This window comes from Chrysochloris asiatica, unplaced genomic scaffold (assembly GCF_000296735.1).
Source record: "Chrysochloris asiatica unplaced genomic scaffold, ChrAsi1.0 scaffold00079, whole genome shotgun sequence".
NCBI lineage: Eukaryota > Metazoa > Chordata > Mammalia > Afrosoricida > Chrysochloridae > Chrysochloris > Chrysochloris asiatica.
This window is the reverse complement of record NW_006408597.1, coordinates 7,509,753-7,517,551: the sequence shown is the minus strand read 5'-3', so window position 1 is coordinate 7,517,551 and position 7,799 is coordinate 7,509,753. Positions and strand designations below refer to the sequence as shown.

The 7,799-nt window shown below is 43.1% G+C and overlaps 1 pseudogene; it reads right to left on the bottom strand.

Annotated features, from left to right (window-relative positions):
* Nucleotides 1-7,482, bottom strand: part of LOC102842999 — a 50,385-nt pseudogene extending 42,903 nt beyond the window's left edge.
* Nucleotides 7,483-7,799: the final 317 nt, after the last annotated feature.

The window sequence follows — 7,799 nt, the reverse complement described above, 5'->3', positions numbered from 1 at the left end:
TGTGTGTGTGGTGTTGCTGATTTTTTTGTTCTGTGTGTCTTCCTTTGCTGAGTTCCTGCTTTTTGTGTTCTTTCTTGTGAATTTACTCATAGTTTTAATGTTTCCATGTTTTCTTGGGTTTTCATTTTCTTGGTATATTGTGAAGTGTTCATTTTCCATGAGGTTACCTTATAGTCCATTAACTTTTCCCTCCATTTAGTGCAGTCTATTTTATCCTATAATCTACTTGACCTTCTCACCATCTGGATCTCTGTTCCTATGTGTTTACCTTCTTTTACATTGTAATAGTTTTGATCATAGACTGACCTCCCCGATTCTCTGAGTTTGTTCTTATATTTTTCTCTGTTCTTGACTCTTCCTTCTATTGATTTAGTTCTGGGAGGTGCTGCCACGTATGTCAATCTCTGGTTGTTGTCTGTTCTTGTTGGTTCTCAATCCACAGAACTCCCTTTAGGATATTTTGTAGTGCAGGGTTGGCTTTAGCAAAATTCCTTAGCTTCTGTTAATCCTGGAATGTTTTTAATACACTGTCATATTGAATGATAGCTTTTCTGGATAAAGGATTCTTGGTTGGCAGTTTTTTTCTTTTAGAGTTTTATATATGTCTCCCAAGCAGTGCTGTTTTGAACGATGTACTAACATTCTCAGTCCCTTGGTCTAGAGAATTTTTGTTTCTGTAACATTCCCAGAGTTTCTTTCAGTCACTTGAGTTAGAATTCTGTGGTTGTTTCATGCTTCATTTATGAATACTCATTACAAGCTCATCTTAGAATAGAGACTCCATGGTGTGACCTTTGTCCTCAAGCTCTGACCCACAACCACCCTCCACTACAAAGAGGCTTTTCAATTCCCTTCAGTTCAGTGCAGCAGAAATGTGTTGAGCAGATCCTATCTGTCCAATATTATTCATACTATTCCAACTGAGGAAAGTTGTTGTTAGCTTCCTTTGAATCAGTCCCCAACTCATGTCATCCCTACAATGTACAAAATGCTACTGGGCCTCATGATGGCTGGCGAACATCCATGGTCATCCACAGGGTTATTGTTGGCTGACTTTAGGAAGTAGATCCCTAGATCTTTCTTCTAAGACCATTGTAGTCTGGAAGTTCTGCTGAAATATGTTCAGCATCATAGCAACATGCACACCCCCAATGACAGGTTGTTGTTATTAAGTGCCATGGAGTTAGTTCCGACCCACAGTGACCCTGTATAGGGTTTCCAAGGAGTGGCTGACACTGCAATCCGATGCATTAACCCACAGTGCCACACCAGGACTCTCTCTACTGAAAGATAGTGGCTGCCAATGAGGTGCATTGGCTGGGAATTGAACTCTGGTCTTCTGCATGGAAGGCAATTATTCTACCACTGATCCACCACTGGGAGAGGACTACACAAAAATATTAGCTTTTATTGACTGCTTCTAACCAGTCCTGGAGTCCTGGTGTGGCGCTGTGGTTTAATGCACCAGACTGCAAAGCCGTTTGAACCGCAAGGTCGGCAGTTCAAGCTCACCAGCTGCTCCTTGGAAACCCTATGCAGGGTCGCTATGGGTCGGAACTGACTCAACGGCACTTAACAACAACAACAACAACCAGTCCTGGTGCTAGGTATTTTGCAGGCATTATGTCATTTCATTGCCATAATCGGGATGAATAGCTTGTCCAAGATAACACAAAGAGAAGATTGAGATATCTGTGTTGATTGCTGATCTGCCTGACCTCACATGCTGAGCTATTAATCACTATTCTTTATTATGTTCCAGGATCTGGAAAGGTAACAGTTGCAGTAGCCCAGGAATCCCTCATGGTGGAGGTGGAAGTTGAGCTAGATCTTGAGGATTGCATTGGAAAGACTAGAATTTGAGAAGAATGTGGGGCAGGTCTCTTGCTTCCGTTCTCTCCAGAAAGCAGTTGTTGTTGTTGTTAAGTGTCATCGAGTTGACTCCGACCCATAGCGACCCTGTATAGGGTTTCCAAGGAGTAGCTGGTGAGCTTGAACCACCGACCTTGCAGTTCAAATGGCTTTGCAGACTGGCATATTCATCCACAATGCCATACCAAGACTCCAGAGAGCGATAGAGAAGGTGAATTAAAGCATTCTGTCATTGCCACTGCCAATTAATTTTAAATTCAACACCTGCCTTGCTATTTGAGATTAATCTTATTATAGCAGATCTTTTCACATTTCTTTTGTGTGTGCAGATTTTATAGGCAGGGGTTTTAAGTCAATCAAAGACAGTCTGTGCTGAAAGAAATTATTTTTGTGTGCATTAAAATAATTGGCCCAATTCCTCTCTGAGCAAACAAAGAATATCTAACTAATTCCTGTCTTAGAGGTAAAGAGTAATGCAGTATAGGGGGAATGCATCCACTGATGAACCCTCTTTCATTGCTATTCTATGCTATCATGTTCAGGACAATGAACTTACTGTAAAACCTGTGAGAGCTGAAACTCAACAGGACTGTCTTGTTTTTCTGGATCTTGAAAGTTTTTGTCAGAATGCAGTCTTATCACCTTGTAGAAGTTCTGGCTTTTGTCATTTTACTGTATACAGTTTGGTGGAAGAAGTAACACCAGCACATCTAGCTTAGAAGCAGCATCCTTGACCACAGACTTAATGAACCCAGTAAGTGTGCAAGGTATTTTCAATACCAGAGAGCAGCAAATCTGAACATAAAATTTCCACACATAATATCAGGACACTCACTATCTTTTTAAATTCTATTTTGTACCATCCCACTGTTAAAGTACCTTTTATAAAATCTTTTCTCTGAAACATCCAAACTTTATTTCCAAGTCATTTAATTTTCTTCAGTGAATAATAGGTATCAGGACTGTCTGTGAGGGTCAGCAATGTAGAGGTAGTTTTTTTTTTGGTTTTTTTTTTTTTACAAAAAGAGGGGAGTAATTGATTTTGCAGCCCAGGAGCAGAGGTCCCTGGGACCATCAAATGAGTAGCACAGAGAGTGGGACCATACCCAGAGAGGCAGTGAAGCCAGGCATGGAGACAAAGATGATGACCTGGACAGATGGAGTGGCTGGGGACACGGGATTCAGGGAGGGAGAGGGGCTGTTTGCTGACAGCCAGAGGTCAGGCCTGTGGGGTGTATCCTTTGGTTATTTGATGATGCATGGAGGGGATTGTAATAATTGCAGTGAAATGAAATACGATAGGATGAATGTGAAGCTGAAGTGGGACAGAGGTAAATAATGATGTATACACAACCTTGGAACAACAGGGCTATGGAATACAGGGATTGAGACATGGTCAGAATAAGGAAAAGGGGGGGGATGTTAAGATGTTTGGATGTCTTTTGAAACTTGGTTTCCTCGATATACCATTATAAAATATACACTTGAGGGGGAGAAAAAGGAATAACTAGAAATATTACCATAGAAAGCTTGTAAGATAATTTTTCCCAAGACATATTTAAAAGTGTCTAAGGGGGAAATCACTTTTCTTTAGCATCAAAAATAACTTTTCTCTGCCTAAAAGGGATTATTCCTGTTATAAAGTAAAATTAAGTGACTTTCTCTTGGTATAGCTAGGTAACCCACTCTCTCCATCCCTATATCATAATGTAGCCAGTCAACCTGCAAGTCCTAACCCCTGTAATCTCTGTCAATTCACAAGGCATTGTGGACATGGAACTTGGAATATACCTGGCTGAATAGAGAGAAGAAATTAGGCAACTTCAAGCCTTGATGTCTTTACTGAGACAATGACTCAGAAAATGGTCTGAGCTAAAAAGGCAAAGGCAAAGGCAGCCATGTATCAAGGCCAGAGATGTGACCCTGGCTGACTCGGTGGTATGATTCTAGAGAAACAAGAAGCACACTAAGGCTCCCTGTGCAAATATGGAAATATCCCTGCAAGTTGGTGCCTGATCATGCACAGCTATTGCTTTCACAGCTGACAAGGAAAGGACATAAAAGTATTTTTCATTAGATCCAAAAGCTTATGCAATTCTTCTTGTCAACATCTTAGATTTAACCAATTTGCAACACACATCTTTCCCCAATACCCACATAAACAGCCTTATTACTAGTGCTCAAATGGTATACAGCTGTATAAACCATCACCTTGGCCTGAGAAGAGAGGGAAACAAATGCTTGTGAACTGGCAATCTGTGGATGCTGCATCAGTCACTTTGAGCCATGCAGTGGCACATTATCAGCTCATGAAAAAAAGCCAGAGGCCAAGTAGAATATGTGTCTTACACCTGGGAAATCTTCAAGGTCAACTCATTCTGTGGCTTCTTTGTCAATTGATGTGGGTCATTTTTGTCATAGTGACTACTTCTGCTCTTTGTCATAGAGTCTTCTGCTTCCCAGTGGAACTTCTGATCTAGGCAAGCACAAAGAGGAGCCTTCCAGCTCCTCCCCACCTTAAGAGATCTCCTAAGGAACCAAGGTCACAAGAGTGCGCAGGATTCATGAACACCTACAGCCATTCCTCATCTGATGCCTGGTTAGGGCTGGGGCACAAAGTGTAGGGGGACAGTTCAGTTGAAGAGTCCTATTTTCCAAATTCCCAGTATCCAACCTAAACTCCACTTCAACCTCCTCAAGGGTCAGGCCCTAAATTCTCTTACCTATAAAGCACAACTGTTTCTACTCTTTGTCCCTCTTGGATGCCTCTTTAATTCCTCCAGGTGAGCCTGATTCACAAAGAGCTGGAAATACCCTATCTGGGATCAGAGCATCCAATCTGGGAACACAAATCCCTGACTGTCTTTCCTGGATGGTAAAGAGGAAGATTATCTTTCCATTGTTTTGCTGAGCTGCAAAAAAGATGAGCTAATATTAATTTCTCAGTGTTTCATCTTGCTGAGCAGTGATGGTCTCACTCATATGGACATCTGGAGAAAAGACATGCTGGTTTCCCTCATCTGATACCAAGATGACTAGTGGAATCATTAACCCACTACCTTGTAGTCTACTCATGCTTCTTTCTTATCCTCTCAGTAAGTAACTCTGTAATACACTTGGCTGGGTTATTAATTGTTGCCTAATTTTACACTTAGGGGAGCTATGGTAGCATAGTGGTTATGAATCAGGCTGCGAACTGCAAGGTCAGCAGTTTGAAACTACCAGCTATTTCGCAGGAGAAAGATGAGGCTTTCTGCTCCGGTAAAGATTTACAGCCTCGGAAACTCTGTACAGGGTCACTATGAGTCGGAACCAACTCCACAGCACATAACCAACCAACTAACTTTACGCTTACTGATGCTTCTAGGTGGCACCATTCCCATCCCATCTCTACTTCTGTCCACTCCTAGTTGTTCTTCTGGATCCCAAGACATACAGCTTCAAATAATTGATTTTAAGGACAGAGTTACACACTGATGAAGCAAGAACCTAAGCCTAGATAGTTATAAAACTGAAACCTGGGGCTGTTGCACAGAGCAGTAATGCTCAGCAGTTGGAGATAGCTTTGGAAGAGAAAGGGACAGGTTCTATAACTCCTTCCTACTCTGGTACTAAATACCTTTCAGACCAGCAGGTGAAAAAATTCTACTACCCTCACTGTGGGCTAATGCATCAGACTGCAAAGACGTTTGAACTGCACAGTCAGTGGTTCAAGCTCACCAGCTGCTCCTTGAAGACCCTATGCAGGGTTGCTATGGGTTGGAACCGACTCGACTGCACTTAACAACAACAACAACACCCTCTGGAGTAGAGCAAACCTCAGATAAAATGGTCTCCATAGCTTGGCCTTGCTCCTTCTCCCACCCAATTGGGAATGCTTCCTACATTTCCAACACTTGCATGCCCAGATGGTGCTGGTAAGGCAGTGCCTATGGTTTAAGACTCTAAAGCATTAACCCTCCTTACTTTCCTATGATTCTAAATCTTCCTTAGAGCTTGAACCCTAGAATGTTAGTTCCAGAGGAGCACTGTCATCTGTGAATGCATCATTGTCCTCTAGCCCAAGTTAAGAAATTCTAGGATCCCATGGCCTGGACAAGGTTCAATGGACAAGGACTTTTTTCTGTGCTTTAAGTAATTAAGTGGTGCAATGGAGGCACTTTTCTTTATTTGTCAAAGAAAGAGTTGACCTTTTCCAGATTATTCATTAAGGCGACTTCCAACTGGCCAGGTTCACTATACTCCATTTACCATCTTGATGGGGTTCCTAAGAAGCTGAAGTCAACTCTTTGACTTGCAGACTCAGGAACTATGCATCAGCCCAAATTGTTTACACTAGAATATTTTCTAGCATCAGGGCCTCTCCCTGACTTCTTTTTTGTTGTTGTTGTTTTTTTAAGTTTTGTGAATTATGTGACAGTTTACATGGGAGAACATTAGCTTTACATTCATCGTATATTTTATTGCCATGGTTACAATCCCCTCCACACATCACTAATCAATGAAAGGGTGCATCCTATAAGCCTGCTCCCTTCCCCCCCAATCATTAGCACACAGCCCCTCTTCCTCCCTGGGTCCTGAGTCCTCTGCCTCCATCTTGGGGATCGCTGCCTCTCTGGGTAGGGTTCCGCTCTCTGCTCTTCTCCCTTCATGGTTCCAGGGACCTCCGCCCCCAGCCTGCAAAGTCAATCACTCCCCTCCTTGCCACAAAATGCCCACTTTTACATTTATAACCTTCACAATCAGTCCTGGTAATAATTATTCACCTTTGCATCACAAGAGATGTATCCGCATTTCCTTTAATCAATCCCCGCCTAGACAGATTGGATACCACTCAGTGGAGATTCCACCTTGGTCCACTCTCTCTGGATCTAGGTTCCCTCTTGAAAGCTTGTAAACCAGTCACCTCTTGCCTTTGTAGTCCCCCTATTTTGGATAGTCAATGTCCAAGTTGCCCATCTCTGTCTCTGTGTATGAAGGGGTGGTAATGATCCCTGCTGCAAAGATTTGTTCCCTCTTTTGAGCTACTGCATTCATAGGTGTAGGTCAAGTTCACCTAATTGTATCAGGTTACTCCGGGCCCAGGAGTCCCCAGGTCTTGTCACACCACTGGCCAACCAGGTCTCCACCTGGGTTCACAGGAGTCTATAGACCATTGTAGCGCTTAGCTCGCAGACTTATAGCTGTTTTTCCCTCTCTTCCCCCTGTCGGTGGCAAACGTGGTCACCCATCAAAGTGTATATTCCCATTGAGTTTTGGAAGGGGTTTACTCTGAGGGGACCCGACTCCTTGCCTTGATGTCTCCTGTGCAGGCAACTTGCTTGTTCTTGTTGTCATTGACTGATCTGTTTTGTGTTTTTCCTGTCAGTCTTTCTTTCAAGAGGTATCTTCTGTTCTTCTAGCTGTTCCAGGCTGTCCCTAACTTCTTTATCCACCTTCTCCCTGCAATCTTTGAGCCTGAACTCCACTTCCATCTCATCTGGGGTCTAGGTTGCATACCAGTGGTTTAAGGTCTCCTTGCATGACACCTGTTTCAGGTTTGGAAGATACAGCCTTTTGACCGACTGCTGCATGTAACTCCGAAAGAGTTAGCAGGCAGGCATTCACCATGCCTGCTGCAGCCTATGTGCACAAACAGATATAGCATCCAATGATCTGATTTATGTTTTCCAGATTTATCACATCGTTCACATACCCAGGCCAGCTGATATTTTAGGAGCATGAATCAGAGTGTCTGGCGTGGCTTCCTCTGCAGCAGAGCATGCTGCAAGAGCTCTGGCTGCACACATAATGAAGTTGGGAGGGGGAGAGCTCAACTTAACGGGGAGGAAATTTGTGTCAGTGACAAGTCTGCCTGGCAACAGTTCTAAGAAAGACAGACACTAGGCACCCACATCCGAGCTATGGACTTTGGGTTGGTGGAGCAA